General features: G+C 41.8%; 2 long non-coding RNA genes across 7 annotated transcripts; both read left to right on the top strand.

The window, feature by feature from the left end:
* The first annotated feature begins 613 nt into the window (after positions 1-613).
* Positions 614-5,185, top strand: LOC119308071. The gene is made up of 7 exons (XR_005149794.1): positions 614-907; positions 983-1,086; positions 1,162-1,226; positions 1,546-1,705; positions 2,070-2,438; positions 3,290-4,069; positions 4,714-5,185. It is a non-coding gene; the product is annotated as an uncharacterized LOC119308071 (long non-coding RNA).
* Positions 5,186-6,769: 1,584 nt separating this feature from the next.
* Positions 6,770-9,953, top strand: LOC119308070. Of its 6 annotated transcripts, none has more exons than XR_005149792.1 (3): positions 6,770-7,297; positions 7,855-9,263; positions 9,679-9,953. It is a non-coding gene; the product is annotated as an uncharacterized LOC119308070 (long non-coding RNA). The 6 variants fall into 6 exon arrangements; XR_005149789.1 differs by having other exon boundaries at positions 7,413-9,263; XR_005149791.1 differs by having other exon boundaries at positions 6,770-8,077; positions 8,556-9,263.
* The last annotated feature ends 211 nt before the right edge of the window (positions 9,954-10,164 follow it).

The following is a 10,164-nucleotide window of genomic DNA, read 5'->3' as shown; positions in this document are numbered from 1 at the left end:
CAGGTGGTGTAAACCAAACCCGAGTTTCACTAAACAAAATGTTGATGCAATATTTTTCCTAGACGAAGGAGTTTGAACTACGACGGCCGTACTCAGGGATGATAGAGGTAATTTTCTGGCGGCTCAGTGTAAATTCATTCCATTTGCAACAGGCGAGATCATCGTAGAAGTGATGACTATGAGGAAGGATCTTGCTAATTCCCTACGTTCAAGGAAAGAGGAAGGAAAGGAAATGAGCGACAATAATAAAGCGAAGGAAAGGAATGGAGACAATAAGAAAGAGGTGTAAGGAATAATTTATGGAGCACAGACTGAGATGAGGAGACGATGACGAGGATGAGGACAAGGAGTGCAGACTGAGACGATGAGACTGACTGAGGCATGAGATGCGTAAAAATGTCTCCTGTTGCAACGCACGGGTATTTGTGCTAGTCTCTCCCTAATCTCTCCCTAATCTTTCCCTACTAATAAAGCACGGAGTGCTTCTGGTCGTACGTCGTCGTCACTTTTGCAAAAAAGCCCCTCTATTTTCAAGAATTCAACCCGCAGTCCCTGTTTAAGTGGATCGGGGAAAACGATTCGTTTTTGCACAAAACACCCTGTCGTTTGGATTATTCAACCCGCGGTCCGAGCAAATTTGGGTAAAGAAAAAAACATGACCAAAGGAGGAGAACGGGCTCGCCTCCTCTCCCTCTCGCTCAAGTCCTCGCCGCCGCCGCCACCACCCACGCCGGCAGCTTCCGGCGAGCTCCGACGCCGCGCAGCACGCCCCCCAACTCCCCAGAGTCCGCTCCTCCCTACCCTCCGGCCAGATTCTCCGCTCCCGGCCTCTACCGCCCGCTCGAAACGCCACCCCCATGGCTAGGGTTTCGGGCAGGGCTTCGCCGGCGCGTCTCCGGCGACCCAGGTTCGTCCCTCCTTCCTTCTTGGCTGGGATCCACCACCCCTACACCTCACATTCTCTTCATGTCCTCTGCTGCAGATGCAGATGGAGCACGCCATGGGAATTCCCCATCCACCATGGTCGCCGCCATCAAGGGCTTCTTCACGGAGATGTGGAGGACGCCATGGACCTGCAGCTCCAAGGTTCTATCTTGTCCACATCCCCTCCCCTCCCCTTCCCGTCCCTTCCTCATCTCGTTTCCTTCCCTTCCCATGCAGGTCAACAGGGAGGAACCCTAGCCATAAGCACCTCCTCGGATGACGCCTCTGCTACACCAAGATAGGTCAAGCAACCCCCATCTACTCTCTGTCTCTCCCATTAGCACAAGTCCAGTTTTATTTTGAACAAAATTCTGCTACTACACAAACAAGTCCATTAACAGATCTATTTTTATTTAATTGATATCCTTCCAAACACAAACAGTGTATATATGATGTGCTATTTTCATTTTTGTGCTTTTATTTGTAAGCTCATAAAATAGTTACACTAGAAATGCCATGCAAGTTCTTAGTGAGCGAGTGGATTACACTTGTGTAAACCCAAAAGTGGCAGAGGCGAATTTCCTCTTAAGCTTTGTAATATTCCTTATTTCTTCTTAACAGAGATATATATGATATCTACATGGCTGCTATGCTACTTTTTTTGTGTGATGAATCATTGTGAGTTTCGAAGAAACTTCCAATGTTACCTCCGCCAAGTTTGCCGGCAGAAGAAGCACATCCATTGAGCCGTTCAGTGTCGCCTGCGGTGGCTACACCAGAGGTATGTATCCCCTTGAAAGCTAATCAGTTGATAGAAATAGAAGCCCCTATTTCAGTTTATTGTTTCTGAATTGGTGCTACTTCTGATGGCTCTTGTTTCAGTTTATTGTTTCTGAATTTATACTTTGAATTTAGTAGATAGAAGCCCCTGAAATTTGACCCATCTATTCCGGATGCTTCTTGGTCTTTGGAATCTCCAGATTCATTGCTTCTTGGTCTTTATTTTGTTGGTGAATAAATTGTAGTGCAGTAAATAACACAGAATGGATCAGAGTGACTTGCGATTTTTTTTAATGTCTAGGTGAATAACAGAATTTTTTCAATTAGACATCGGATGTTTAGTGTATTCTACAAACTGACTGCAGGCATGCAACATTGTTGAAGGGCAAAGGTACTCTAAGAAGCTGAATGATAAACAGGTCACCAACATACTTAGAGCTTCCTTGGGTTTGTGGAGGACATGTCTGGTTTCACAAAGTCAGTTTCACTTTCACGAAGACAGTGGAAATGCAGAAAAAGGAAAGCATGTGGATTTAGAAATTTCAGCATTGTAGAGCTCAATTGAAATGGAAAACGGGATTTATAGCATCCAGCTAGAGTGGTGATTCGATTTTTGATGATTGGTACTTTGGTTGTGAGGTCGATGAAGACATGAGATGGATTTGGTCGGGGCAGTGGGTTTGCTCGCGAGGAGGTGGGAAGGACGAAGATAGTGGAAGAAGCTTGAGATGATGGTGATATTACTGACTCAATCCTTTATTAGCTCTATTTTGTGTGGATCTTTCAGGTGCATGAATGATAACTTGTGCAAAACTACGCTTCCCTTGTCATTTGATAATTTTTATCTTTATGGTGCTCATAACATATTTTTCATCTATAATTATAGGAGTTTGTTACCTTCTTTTGGTCGAAGAATAAGATGTGGGTAATATATGCATTGCCGACTTAGCTTAACATTTTTTGAACAGAATTTCTATAAATTTTATACAAGTATTGTGCTGAAGTCCGTGAAATAGGTTAATGGCCGAGAGTGTTTATAAGTTATCAAGTCGAGCACATAAGTCTGGAAGTAGCTAATTTTCCTACTGAAAAGTAGATACAGATTTCTGAAGACATGAGACATTAATACATAGTATACATAGCAGTCTTCTTAATTCTATGATTCTTCATACCTTGAGGCTGTTAAACATCTATGCACCTTTCATTTGATGAGGTACATTCAAATTGGGTCTGTTTATAACTTTGATGAAAGAAAATTATCTTCCCTTAGATGGTCAAGGTTCCAGAGATCATTGATATGAAAGAAGGCATATATTTGATTCACGGAATTGCCAGTAGTATTGGAGTGAGCGTGAGTATCAATTGCTCGGAGAGGAAATCATGAACCGCGATCAGAATACTGAAATATATCTGATCTGTGTGTGTATCCTGGCCACTTGATTACCGAGTACTGCCGTTTGTCTTCCCATTTGATTTCTCATATGAAGCTACTAATTTTGACAATTCCTTTTATTTTACAATGCTATTGCTTTTGTTTTCCTGTGGAAAATAAACTAGAGGGAATTAACGATTTGTTTTTCTTTAGATGTTGTCGGTCGGGTGTCTTCTGCTACTGAAGTTTTACCACCATCTGGTGGTGCTTGAGAGTAGAGACGGCATACTTTCATCAGCAGTGGCCAAACCCCCAGCACCGCTGGTGCTGTACACCCCTGTACCCCTCGACATCCAATGCCTCGCGTCTGCCCAACATGAACACCTCCTCAATATGTACATCTCTGAATTTTGCCATTGCTAGAGAAAGTAGAGCATTGTTTTACTGTAGCTATAATTTGAGTTTAGAAGATATACTCCTCTCTTTTTGACGTCAATTTTTTCAGTTGACTTCTCCGTCCAGTCTCATGTCTTTCTCTTTAGCAGGGATAGGTGAGTACTAAACGAGTAAAAATGTCCTTCTCTTTTTCATATTTCTTCCTTTTCCTTACTACTTTTGTGGCTCCAAATCTCATGATGGCTCTATGTCTGTTCTTTTTGTTGACATGGATTTTACCCTGAAAATTTTCTTCTGATCTACAATGTTCTGCCATCTAAATTTGTCTGTATATTGTGAATGAGTAGACACTGGTGTAGAAACCCAATCGGATGAAATTACCGACTACAAAGAGGTGTAATTATTAATTAATTTCTTGCTTTAAAAGATATGCAACTAGCAGAGTTTCTTATTTTTATCAATTGGATTACGACCGAAGTGAAGAACTTATGTGGACAGTCTGGCAGATTTCAGTGGCAAGATTTTTGTACAATTACAGTAGCAGATTTCAGAAATTTGTAGAGCACATGATTTACAAGAACAAGATATTCTGTCAAGGTGTGTACTTTTTACCCATTGCACTAATCTTTTGCATTGAGCGATTGGCTAAAAGGAAGTATTTCCTTTGGAATAATCTTTCGTGCACTCACAAGTATAATATCTCCATTTCGTTATTTTCTGATTTTCCGTCAGTAGTATTTCTTTTAGCTACTATTTGCCCTTGGATAAATCACTCATGCTATTTTAATGAGGTTCATTCTAGCCGTTTGCTCACGAGAACAGAAACATTTTATCTGTTGGCTAAATGAAAGTACATTCTTTGAATTTGCCACTTTTTCCTGCACTTGCAGGTATAATATCTCCATTTCCTGGATTTTTTATTCTTCCGTTAGTAGTATTTCTTTTAGCTACTTTCTGCCATAGCATAAATCGCTCATGCTATTTTAGTAAGATCCACTCCTGCTCTATGCTCACTAGAACGGAAAACAAATATTATCTGCTTATTTTAGTGTCGCATTTCGCTCACAGTATTCATGGTCACAGATAAAACAGTAATAAACTCCTTTCTCTGTCAAACTTACGGAGTACAAAGTTGTCATGCCTGATCAGCAAAAGATTTGTGCTTCTTTGGCACATATATATCACAGTAGAGTATATGATTTTCACATTTCTTAATTTAAAATTTTCCTTTTTTGGCACAGCCATGGATATCAACAATCAGTCAAGCAAAGAAATATTCATGGGAGATATACAGGGATCCACAAGAATGTGCACCGTATGGCACTACCCTTTTGTCATCGAGCCACTATCACATTTTGGTCAGCAATCAGTTCAAGCAATTCTCAGCGCCATTAGTCAGAAGTTGGAATTTACATCTAAACGAACAATACATCAAGCAACAGAAGAAAAAGTGGTCATCTCTTTTTCTTGGCACCAAGATGCCATACAAGCATTCAGACTTCGGAATCGCACAAGCAGTTTGTATATAAATGGTGTGCCATATCGTTTTAACATGGACACTTCAAAAGAATATATGCCAAGAGTGGTCGCTGATTACTATGATTATAGTAATCCTAAAGAGTTTGCCTCTGTGTTTCTGTTCACATGTAGCTGATGTTTTAGCCTTTTAGAAGTATATGGCATTGCTTAAATTATGTTTCTTTTGGCAACAACATATGAAATGGAGAAATTTTTAGGTTTAGGATAAAATTGTTCTAGATTTTGAGAAGATTGTTACAGATCCATGAGAAAAATGTCCCAAATTTAGGAATTAACTATTCATATTTTCGGTTCTTGGTTAACAAGCTGGTCACAGTAGTTTTTTTTTATTTTCTAAGCAAGCCGGCCACAATAGTTGATGTGGGTCATAAATCAAACAATTACTCATGTAGTAGGCTATGCTTCGGGGTGTGATGATATTTTTCTCCCGGTGCACACATTTTCTGAGTGCATGCAAACATGAAAGAGCGACCTGCTGGTTCTACCCATTTGACTATCTGAAATATTGTTTGCAAACTTCAAATTCCACATAAGGTATATATTTTTGGATTGAGAGTTTTTCAAGAAACTATTCATCTCTAAGCTATCTTAACCAATAGGCATATCGGGTCAAATGGATCTTGCCCTATTTGTCGTCAATGGGTGGAGGACATCTGACATCTACTACTCACGTGCACAAATGCGAGAGTCATGTGGACCCACCTTGGGGTGATACAACACACTGATCACACTTTGCCAGTGGATACATCGGGTTTTGTTATATCCGAACACATCTTATCTCTTCCATAGGAACACCTAGCTATACATCCAACTTTAGATTTCAAACAAGAGATAGCAGCCGGAGGTTGGTACTTGTGGCGGATCCGCAGACAAATTATGCACAACAAAGCGGTTCAGCCAGCATGGAGATGGTCACTTTTGGTCTTTTCAATTGCAAGCAATGATCAGAATTCATCACCCCATTCACCAAGTATACCTGAAGCCAGGTGGTGTAAACCAAACCCGAGTTTCACTAAACAAAATGTTGATGCAATATTTTTCCTAGACGAAGGAGTTTGAACTACGACGGCCGTACTCAGGGATGATAGAGGTAATTTTCTGGCGGCTCAGTGTAAATTCATTCCATTTGCAACAGGCGAGATCATCGTAGAAGTGATGACTATGAGGAAGGATCTTGCTAATTCCCTACGTTCAAGGAAAGAGGAAGGAAAGGAAATGAGCGACAATAATAAAGCGAAGGAAAGGAATGGAGACAATAAGAAAGAGGTGTAAGGAATAATTTATGGAGCACAGACTGAGATGAGGAGACGATGACGAGGATGAGGACAAGGAGTGCAGACTGAGACGATGAGACTGACTGAGGCATGAGATGCGTAAAAATGTCTCCTGTTGCAACGCACGGGTATTTATGCTAGTCTCTCCCTAATCTCTCCCTAATAATAATAAAGCACGGATTAGATCTTCGGGTTCACCTTCACAATACGCTTTCATCCTATGAATTTTACGCTTTCAGTTTCGGAAAAACCCATATTCGAGGTGGTACTAATTTTTTGCCAAAAACGGTTCGTTAAAAACAAGAACGTTAAGAAAAACGGACTCGGCTCCCCTGACGTACTGCAGGGCGCAGTTGGATCACTGACAGGTGGGCCAACTTGCTTTCGGGCCCACCTGTCAGTGGCCCAACTGCGCCCTGCAGTACGTGAGCCTCGTCCAAGAAAAACGCCATCGTTGCATTGGGCCTTTTTCGGCTCGGCCCCGTCGTCGATCTCTTCCATCTCGATCCACCCTTCCCAAAATACCTCTCGATCCAATCGTCCTCTCCACTCTCCGCTCGCCGCCGCCGTGCTGCTGCACGTTCTCACCCTGCCGCCGCCGCCCTGCCCTGGCGCACAGCACGCGTGCTTGATCACACCGATGTTGGCCGCTCCACTCGCCACTACGTTGTAGCCCTCGCTTCCTGCACGCACCACCAAGCATCCATCACGGCTGGGATCTGATGGCTGGCAGGCGAGGCACCGGAGGCGAACAGCCCAGGCCTCAGGAGTGCGGAGGCGAGGTCGGGTGGTGGCTCGGCGAACTACGGCAAGGGGCGTCAAGGTGCAGGCTTGGCCGAAGGAGGTGGGCCCAGATATTCGGGGGGACAAGGAGGATGAGAGGGAACCTCCTGCAGTGGATGACGAAGAAGGGGAGTAGTACCCCTCCTCAGCGGACCAAGATGACCTACCATGCCGGAGGCAAAGTGTTCAGCGGCAACGGATTTGAAGGTGGTGGCAGTAGCAGATCGGCGTGAGCATCCTGCTCTCTCTCTCTCTCTCTCTCTCTCTCTCTCTCTCTCTCATCCTGCTCTCTCTCTCTCTCTCTCTCCGCATTGATATTTGTTTTGTGGCGTGGGAGCTTCAAGACGGCCATGCGTACGAATCTCAAGATAGGCAGCAGCATACGGCCAGCCGGCGGCATCACAGTAGCTCGGCTCTGTTACAACGAGAGGATGAGAAGGGAAGGAATTCCGCACTACGCACGCCACCGTATACTACCAGACACACTCAAAGAATGTGTCCAATTAACCTTGGATGCCGGAGTGTCCATCAGGGGAGGGAAGTTCGCGAGGTGCTGAAGCACAGCGCAAGGGAACCATCTCCATGGCCAACTCCGGCACCAAAGCGATACACTTTTTTTGGCTGGTTGTTGGTGATTGCTCCCATGTCTCTGTTGTTTTCTTGCTCTTTACAAAATTTAGTTCTATAATATCATCATTCAGTTACCTGAATTTTATCTACCTGCAAGAACATGATATGAGTTGCTATTCCCTGTTCTCTAAGGTAATGCATCAATTTGCTGCTTAGTTAGGAAGAGGAGGAGGAGTACGGTGGGCTCGACCTGCTGGTGGTGGACGTCGGGATTGACGAGATGCACAGTTCCTATGGTGGCTGCCGGGCTAATAGGATTTGTAGGAGGAGGAGGACGGGTGGGAGAGACCTGCTGCTAGAGGACGAGGGTCGATGAGATGCACGATTCCTATGCTTCTCTTGAGACAGCCATGATGGGAACACGATTCATATGCTTTAGGTATCTATTTCAACTGATCCATGGTTAGAGTTGTACACTGTATGGGCTAACTTCTTCAAATTCGGCTTTTTTTTCTTCTGAAGTGATGAGAGATCTTAGTTATATAGGAGTAAATGCGCCTTTTGGCGAGTACAATTTAAAGCTTTATTCTTTGCTGATCATATAGACTATTTAATACAGAAACTTACTGTCTTCTAAAAACAATATAAGCCCATTATTCTTCGCAGAAAAAAGAGAGCAGACTGCAGGTTGTATAGCCATGTATATCAGTATTCTATATGTAATTGCTATATTAACAAACTGTTCATCACATTAGGTTGTCATTACATTTCAGATGTTCTTTTACAATAATTTTGTTTCAATTTTAAGGTAGGTATTCGTATTTGTTATGATTATTATTTATTTCCTTCTTTACCAGCTTACTGTTGGATTGTTGGTTGTATAGCCCATGATTTCCATCTTTCTTGGTTCCTAGTAGGAGTTGATTGAAAGGCTTCTAATATGTGATATTCACTCACAATTTGCATGAAGGAATGCCCACATCAGCTATATATCAAGAGGATCTGGGTAATTCATGTTATCTTTAATTTCATTGATACTTCAGTAATAGTATGGAATAGTACTATGCAATCCAATTCTTTCTCCAGGAGCCAATAGCCTAGTTCTTACATTTTCTATTTTTGTAGATGTCCTACTATCAGTTCTATTGTGTATAAATGCTTCGGTCTATGATTTTTGTTGCGGATTGTTGTTTGCAGGCAATATCTGAAAACCTGAAATTATTGAACATGCAGGCATGAGTTCTGTTTACATATTTTTAAGAAATTTGGAACATGTACTCTTAATATTATATTATAATTTCTGCGATCGCAATTAAGGTATACACCCACCACACGCACAAGACACACCACAAGTCACCGCCTTGACCGATGTATCAATAAGACATGTATTGAACGATGAAGACCCGGGATGAATCTGCCTCTTGAAATTATCCGATCTTGCACAACGGCCATGTATCTATTCGGATAAACCATGTCAATAGTGCACATTTTATGCCTATTGATATTTATTTGTTTCCCGGTGTGCGACTTTTTTAGATGCACTGCAATGAAGTAGAGAATCATGCTGTGGCAGTGACAGTTGATGATTTCGGATGGAATTTGCTACTTGAAAGTGTGACATCCAGGTGTACTATTGTTTCCAATCCTCTATTTTTTCTTCCTTGCAAGTTACTAATATTTTCCCCATTTTTTGAAAATTATTTAATACCCTAGGAATTTATTTACAAAAAATAAGAATGCTAGGATATGTTGCTTATAATTCGGTGATTATATTATTGTTCCTTTTGTTTGTGGTTTGACAAACCGTTACAGAATGATTTCTACATCATACATTGTGGCACTCGAAACGATCACTCACATTTCCAGTTAATTTAATGATTTAAGAGATGTTTGACTACTGTTATGTCAAGTTGTATGTTTTGCATCACTTAAAGAAGGCACTGATATATATGTGTGCCAGATAAATTGTTGCACAAGGTTCTGATTTTACCCTATCTATTCTTTACAAATATATCATTTTCTGCCTTTTTTATTTTTCAGGTTGGGTTCATTACTCGTGGTGGCAAAAAAGATGACACCCTCCTTATATCTCCAAGGGTAGGAAGGGACAGTTTGCACATGGAAGAGGGTGATGTAGGGCAATTACTGTAAAGGAAGGAATGGGAAAAAGAATAGGTGCTTATCGTCGAAAACTAGACTTGCATGTACCGATCTTATATGAATAAGCATGTATCCAGCTTATATTGATATTTTCATAGTAGCGGAGACATAAATCACAAGTGACATGTTAAACTCAAATAATATTTTTATTAGTATCTCAAAGCCAGAGCGAGGGTGATATGGTGAGAGAAGAAGAATAAATGCACGAGGATTTGGAACGAATACATAGGATTGGGTCTCCGGGTTCACCGTCACAATACGCTTTCTTTTCATATCATGATACGCTTTTACGATTTACATAGACAAAATCGTAATAAACGAGATGGTACTAATTCCTCTAAAACGCCACTCTAGCGTCTAGCATCA

Source organism: Triticum dicoccoides, chromosome 5B, assembly GCF_002162155.2.
Source record: "Triticum dicoccoides isolate Atlit2015 ecotype Zavitan chromosome 5B, WEW_v2.0, whole genome shotgun sequence".
NCBI lineage: Eukaryota > Viridiplantae > Streptophyta > Magnoliopsida > Poales > Poaceae > Triticum > Triticum dicoccoides.
The sequence above is the reverse complement of the archived record's forward strand: the minus strand, read 5'-3'. Positions and strand labels throughout refer to the sequence as shown.